This window comes from Corylus avellana, chromosome ca2, assembly GCF_901000735.1.
Source record: "Corylus avellana chromosome ca2, CavTom2PMs-1.0".
Taxonomy (NCBI): domain Eukaryota; kingdom Viridiplantae; phylum Streptophyta; class Magnoliopsida; order Fagales; family Betulaceae; genus Corylus; species Corylus avellana.
Window position 1 is genome coordinate 10,445,873 of NC_081542.1, and position 8,285 is coordinate 10,454,157.

General features: G+C 34.1%; 1 pseudogene; it reads right to left on the reverse strand.

Annotated features, from left to right (window-relative positions):
* Positions 1-962: 962 nt before the first annotated feature.
* LOC132171821 (auxin efflux carrier component 2-like) lies at positions 963-7,644 on the reverse strand (annotated as a pseudogene).
* Between the last annotated feature and the right edge of the window lie 641 nt (positions 7,645-8,285).

An 8,285-nucleotide genomic window follows, 5' to 3' on the forward strand; every position in this document is an offset into this window, starting at 1 on the left:
TTCAAAGTAGAAGTAGCAAACACAACTTACAACATAATTTACACAGGCATAAAACCTTTTGTCCAGATTTTTAGTCGTGCAAGCAGTTTTGACCATTGTCTTGCTCCCACATTTGCAAACCGGGTATCGAACCTGAGGAGCACACCTCATTGTCGAAGTGCTCCATCGTTCACCGACGTTGCCTCGTAGGTAGTGGGTAGTGGGTCTCGACTCTGCCAGAGATCAACAGCCCGTAGTGTGTTAGCTTCATGTAGATCGAAATCTTCAGCCTAGTGTATGTGGGTCAATTTCTTCAACTTTTAGTGTGCGTGGGTCGAGTTCTTCACTGCCATTTTTCACCGATTTCGTGTTTGTAAAATGAGGGAGACCACATGTTTGGACTGGGTAAGGGTATAAAGGGTATAGAAAGTCAAAAATTCACGTGAATGGCACGTGATCGCCATTCCGTTTGAGGTTAATGACGAGAACTGATGGAGTGGTTCAAATTGACTGCAATTGAAAGTTCAGGAGTTCGAATTAAGAGGTATTGAAATTTGGGGAGGTCTTGTCAAAACGGGTGGTAATTTAGGAGTCTAAAATGAAGTTTCCCCTTTAAGTTTTAACAATTTATGAAAATTATATAAAAAATTTATAGTATGATCTTGATATCCATGGCTCATAAGGTCTAATTAATTAATTATTTGCTTATTTGTTCATTCATTTATTTATTCAATAATCTAATTTTTGCATGCACAATAAAATACTTAAAATCTATCCCCAATCTACATCACCGGCTTACAACTAGAATTGAGGTCTATCCATAACAAAGCTCAAGTAATTAAACAGCAGTGAAATTTATATATATTGAAACTAAATAATCTTGTGCATTTATTTTCCCATTTAATCCAAAAGCACCTCTTCTTATACATTTTATAGCTTGCATCCACATCCACATAAGCTTGACTTGGATTCACAGACAGAAGTTAAAGCCCCAGAAGCACATAGTAGAGTATTGCTATAGGCAAAGCAATCAACATTCCAATGGTGACCCTGAGAAATTTGCAAGACGAGCAAAAGTGTAAATTCCTTTCTTTAATTTTCTTTTTACTTTTATATATTTCTAATTTAATTTTTGAATCGACAAACAAATAAACTCACGAAGTGCTAAGTATGTCTGCATGGACATTGTATTCCTTGGCAAATACAAAGGAAACGATCGCATGGGGAAGGGCAGCCTACAAAGACAAGAAGAAAAAGATTAAATTATAAGTAAAGAATAACATGTTAAATGACCACTTGTCCTAAAAAATTTAAGTTGATAGGATGAGGTAAATTGAATCATTTAATCATTACTTTAACACTCTCCATTACGTATCTTTTAATAGATGAGACACAACACATACAATATTTAATTGAAATGAGAGATAAATGACGGAGTCAAGATTCGAATTCAAGATCTTTGACTCTAATACTATGTTGAAATATATATACAAAATAATAAAATATGAAAGAGAAATACAAGAGAGCGGAAGCGAAGAGAGACGTATAGGCTACAACTTGTATATTCATTATATCAAACAATATTACATATATAATTCTCTATTTATAGAAAGACAATGAGTAGTGATCAAGAAATCATAAAGTAAACCTAAACTAATTAAGAAAAATAATAAACCTTACAAGAAAAATATAATAACGGAGAATAAAAATATTTTAACATAAAGAAAAATAACTTTTTAAGAAAAATATTAATAAGCCTAATTTAGAGTCTGTTTGGATGTACGTTTGAGGGGCCTAAAAGTGTGTTTAACACTCAAAAAGTCCGTTTAAAAAGAAATTTGTAAAAAAAAAATTAAAAGCACTTTTAAAAGCCCGAAAAGGCTAAAACGCATTTTTTTGGCAAAAGTTTAAAAATAAAGTTTTTACCAAAAAATATTTTTTGACTTAAAAGTTATATTTCTCAAACACAATCTCAAATATATTCTTATAAAATATAAAATATTCACAGCCATATATAAAAGCAGTGAAGATAATAATATGACAATTTGAGATGGAATTTACCTGAACAATTGCAACATGCAAAAGAACCCCGCGAATACCCAAGCCTAAAGATGTTGCCGCCATCACCGCTGGGCCCACCAAGAACCGAACAACCATTGAAAATATTGCCACGGATTTTCCACAAGCAATTATCTTTGGCTGTAAGGCCATGAATAAACCTGTTCAATCAATTCCAATAAAGGTTCCATCAATTATTATTATTATTATTTAAAACTAAAGGGCAAGCGGGAGAATTTAACTGTGGCTATTTTACTGGGCGTGGTCATAGTACCACCTCGAAAAATTGTAAAAAATGGGCCAAAATGGTGAGAATTATAGGCGCTCCTTCAAATTTGATTGAGCCATAGTTTGGCCTAGTCCCATCAGTTCCATCAAATAAACTATTAGCAAGAAACTTTGACAATTAAATTACTAAGGTGGAGAGAAATACCTAGGCCAAACATAGACATTCCAAGACCAGTATCAGATATTATCCATATGGATTCACTCACAATAGAAGGCATTTTGATGTGCCACCTGATACATAAAATTAAATTTCAAATGCTTAATTAATAAAGAATAGTGGAAATAGATGATAATTAAATTTCACTATTATTCTGCACAGTGCAGTAGAAAGAATTGCAATTTTCTCTAGTAACAACGGTAAACAAAAAAATGAGAAATGCTAAATATCCTAATTTTTTTTTTTTTTTATTTCAAAAGTTGGTTTCTAAATTATGTGTCATCATCTCATGAGTTAGTAATACAATTTCTAAATTAATAAATCTCATGGGATCGATGATGACACATCATTTGAGAACCAACTTTTGGAAAGAAAAATTGGATTTTGGTATATTGTTAAGTGCCAAAATATTCATATTTTTGCTCTTAACTTATATTTGTTAATTCCTTAGTTTTGTTAGTTTGTGCTATTTTATTTCATTTTTGTATTTTCTTTGTTCCGTAGGTTTTTGGAAGAAAATAATGCATTTCTGGAAGTATCGGGCTTAAAAAGCAAAATTATGAAAAGCTAAAGGCTCTGATAGTGCGATCAATCGCAGGGGACTTGCGCTCGAGCACACTACCAGAGAATGTCAAGAGACGAGCGCAGGCTTGCTCTCGTATTCACAAGAAGCAGCATCGATCACATGTGCGATCGAGAGCCCAACACAGAAGATCGATTGCAGACTTACGATCGAGCGCACACAGGCTGTGATCGAGCGCACCAGTCCGCTAGAGAAAAGACAGCTGCGGCCAGAATTTCCTTTCCTTCCATATTAGGGTTTTCCAAGTCCCACTTGTACTAGGACTAAACCTTACGAATTTTATAGGTTTACTAGGGGTTCTAGGATTTCTCTAGGCCTATAAATAAGAATTCTAAGCCTACAATTATACACAACTTTAGGGAGAGGAATTCGAGGCTACTTCAAGGAGTCGTTTTTGGTTCTTTCTTTCCTTTTTCTTTTTAGTTTTATTTTAATTATATGTAACTAATACTTTAGTAGGGCTAGATTGAAGCCCTAATTATGTTTATTTAATATTTATATATTGGCGCATTTGTGATAATCATATTGTGATGCTTAACTTGATTAATTCTTGTTTTATTGAATTCATCATATGTGTGTAATTAGCCATTATATGCATGTGATATGGATTAGTTATTTAAGTCAATTTGGATGATCGAGTCCTGGGCTTAATAGAGTAACAAAATAATTCCTCACGGGTTCTTGGGTTAATCAACATGGAAAACCGGGAGTAGATACCCATACCCTAGATTTCATGTGTTTGTCGATTTTCAAAGATTTATACTTTCTTAAAGAACAACTTAGTAAATACTCATGCTAAATCCTTTAAGAAAGAAAAGAATTAAAGTAGACACCCATGCCTAATTCGTTGCTTAGGAAAATCAATAGCTTAAGGAGTAGACACTCATACTTTTAGGTTGGCAAACATTAGGTATTCATAATATGATTAAAACATTGGCATATTGTTATATTATTTTAGCATGATTAGTGGTGGATATCAAAGCTCTACCTTTTATTTATCTTTATTTATTTTCAATATATCAATATCAATTTCATGACAAAGTTGATATTTTAATCAATTCCAAGTGCAATCAACAATCTTCGTGGGAACGATCTAGTATTTGCTGCACTATACTACTGTTTTGATCTTGTGCACTTGCAAGTTAAAACATACCATTTATTCGCCTATTAATTTAGGTGGATATTTGCACAACACATATATAGAGAACAATAACAAAATTGAATTTAGGGATGAAATTAACAAATTAATTAATTAAGACCATGCATCAATGGAGTAATAAACAATAAATTCAGACTATTAAGAAAGTTTATCGTAGTCCTAACTTGAGATCTTAGTCCACATAATAATAATAACAATCATAGTTTTTCCAAGCTGTAGTCTCTGAAAATATTTGTGAGGCTTTGTACGGCAACGGTGCTTCCTAGGAGTATGGCGGACGATCTTTCAAAGATGTGGGAAACTTTTACCCTTATGGAGGATGAAGATGTGGAGCTTGATATCCTAGGGGGAGAGTTCCAAGATGTGGTATCACGGGGGTCAGGCGTGTATTGTTGGTAAACTTATAAGGGATCGGATGGTAAGAAAGGAGGCTGTCAAAGTGTCTCTCATTCGATGGTGGAAACTTTCGGGAAACCTTTCTTTTAAGGTTTTATGAGAGAATTTGTTTTTGATTGATTTTGTGGAATTGGGGGACAAAGAGCGAGTATTGGCAGGGAGACCGTGGGTCTTTGAAGGAAGCATGTTTAAGATTTTGATGAAACTATCTCACCATCAGAATTTACTTTCTCTAAGGCTGCCTTCTGGCATCTCTTATTTCTCCTAAATTTTGTGGGGGTGTATTTGATTTTTTTTTTTTTTTAACATGTCCACACAAGTGAAGGGGAGGGGGATTCGAACTAGTGACCTCTGCTTCATGAGGCATGGTCCACAGCCGATTGAACTATCCCTTGAGGATTGTGGGGGTGTTAATGCAATTCAGTTTTACATCAAATATAAAATTAGAAAAAATATATTTTACCATAAAGTATTTCCACTTTTGTATTTTATTGTTCAAAGTTTAAAAAATGACACTTGAATCCCCATAAACTACCAAACTGTGATTAAGTTTTTCCTTATGTTTGGATGGAAAATAAGTCACACGTGACACACGTGACTATTTAGACACCTAAATTATTATTTAAAAAATAATAATAAAAAAAAAGAACAAAGAACAAAATGGCCACTCTCATTTGACCATTTGGAGGTAACCGAACCATCGTGTGACCATTAATGAAGATATGAGAGAGAGATTGTTGGATTACCTCGAAGATATGAGAGACCATGCAATGCCTAAAATACTTGAGTAGGCGTTAGGGTTTCTTATGAACTTCCTCCAAACCATGACGAGAATGAGCTTTGTCATTACACTTGCTGGAGGCATTTGCTGCTTCTTTTTGCCATCTCCTTCATCCATAATTATATATACCAGAAATTAAAATTAAAATTAAAATTAAACCATTCAGAATTCTTAGTAATTACTAATTATTAAGATTTCATTACCAAGAGAATCAATAATTAAGAAGAGTGGTACACATTAATAATTCTGAAAAATTTAAGGTAATTAAGCTACATTTAAGTTAATATATATAATTCGACAAATTGATTCTTTAATTAATCCCAAATTCTATCTTCTTCTTCTTCAGTTTCCATGCAAACTAAATTAAATTAATTACTAGGAGACAAATATTGTTGAAGGGTGGAAATGTCAATGCACACACACCTATGGAAGAAGTTGTTTCTCCCTCCTCAATGGCAGCCTCATCAGAAAAATCATGATTAATTACGAGCCCAAAGTCATGAGTGGACGTTGCAGATGATCCGTAGTTAATAGGAGATGATGCAGCTGAGCTCCAAGCAAACATGTGAAGCTGATCCTTTTCCTTTAGAGGCATTGCAACCTCTTTCCTTCTCTTCCCAGTTTTCAACATCTCCTCTACAAAATTCAAAGAAGTTCTTGGCGTCACTCCTTTTGAAGATGGCAAGGAGAATATATCATCAAAACCCCCAACTTGGGAAAAATCTGCTCGGTTAAAGCTTGGAGCCCTCGTCACTTCTCGAAATGATTGTATTGAATATATCTCTACACCGGTTAGATTAGATGCTCGTGGAGCCATAGAAGATGCTGATGATTTCCTCACCACTACATGGAGTTTACCTGTTACGATATAAAATTATAAATTATATAATTAAATTTAGGATAAATTTTACTTAAGGCCGCTCGTTTCTTAAAAGACTCTTCAAATTTTAAAAACTCTCAATTTTACACGTAAACTTTCATTTTGATGCAATATATGTTTTTCTCCTTCAATTTCTACACGTTAAAAGGGATAAAATGACCTTTATGCCCCTAACATTTTTATAAAATTTCAAATTAAAAATTAATATATATATTGAATAGTAAGGCCTTGTTTGGTAATGGACATGTATAGGGTTTTTGATTTGGAAGTGATATAAAATAGATAGAAGTTTTGAATTTTTTGTGTGAAAAAAAATTTTGTTTTGTAGTGAGTTTTTTGTTTAAATAACAAAAAAATAAAAATAAAATAAAATAAAAAAGGTATTAATGTGGTATAAAAAATAAAGATGTTGAAAAATTGAGATTTGTAGGCCTTTGCCAAACAAGGCCTTGGTCTTCTTAGTGGCTTCCGTTAAGATTTAAGAGCAAAAATTGACGGAGTGTTGTCAGTTGCATCAAATTAAAAAGTTCAAGGGTGAAATTGAAAGTTTTAAAATTTAGATGAGGTCTTCTCAAAACGGATAGTAGTTCAAAGATTCTAAGTGAAGTTATTCCTTAGATTTATAATTTTTTAATTATTAATATAAATTTTTGAGATAAATAATAATTAAATATAGTATTAGAAGTAAAAGTCCTTAATTAATTATTTTGGTCTCGTTTCAATTAAATAATTGACGTGTTAGAATATGAATTAGCTTACCATCATCGTGGATCTCGATCAGCCTTAGTTTGTAACGGGTCACGACCATCTAAAGAAACAACATCAGGATCAACTCGAAAGGAAGCAATGGAGGCTGCAGTCTTAGGGAAGCGCTCTTTGATGAGAATCTTTGCTCCTCTATATTCAAACACAAAAAGAGCAACAGAGTGTACCAGACTACGCCCTGAAACACCACAATTTGAATCATTAGAGAGGCGGAGAAATCTCCATACATGGCGTTGAGGAGAGGGATGCCCATTATTAGTGTGTTTGGGAGAGTAGACACAGAAAACAGAGTAATCATCCAATCAAGGCTGCCATTGTTGCTGGTGGTGTTCCAAAGAAAAAGGGCTCCAAGAATGACTGCTTTTTGGAGAGAGTCAGCAGCAATAAACTGAAAGTTCATTGTGTAGGGGTTATTGGAAGAAATGAGTTTGAAGGAAAGAAATGGAATGGCAAACACCGCCACAAAACGGTTGATGCCGGAGCATTCGTTGGGCGTGAATATTTTCCACCACCGGACGGAGCCGTAGGCTAATATCATTGTGACGTACGAGGGCACAAGTGCCGCAAGAACATCGTAGATGTCCTCGCCGTTGATCATGGCCGACGATCGATGTCTGTGAGCTATGAGCGGTTAGGATCGATTCTTATTTAAAGTGGAAGAGGACACAAATTTGAAGAGAAACTCTTTTGTCTCCTCAAAAGGTGGTCAGAGTGACGAGTGCAATTGTTTCACAAATTGGGCTCATTTAATTTGTCGCTATAAAACAAAAACTTCATTCAATTTGAGAGTTGGTATAGTAGCCAAATGTGATTTGATGCATGAAAAACGTCCATACTAACAGCAAAAGAGAAATCCTTTCAAAAGTTTAAATGTGCAAGTAGCTAGCTAGAGAGAGTGAAAATCATCTTTCCGTACAAAAAATATATATATACGGTATTCCATGCCTCACCATTTCGTAAGCGCTGACATCAGGGCCAACTAAATAGATTTTTTGTTTTTTTTTCAAATTGTTGAAGTTTAATAATGTCACTCTACTCACTTGGACGGCTCTTGGAACATGCCTTACGATGTGCGATTTCGAATGCTATAAAAGGATTTGGCTTCCCTTACTAATCACCAATTAGTTTTTAGATAAGATGATCAAAGGCTCGATCCAACACAAATGAAATTTGCAAGTCTCTCTGTTATAAGACATATGAGACATTTAATCTTAACGGATGTCATATTTTATGTAGAAT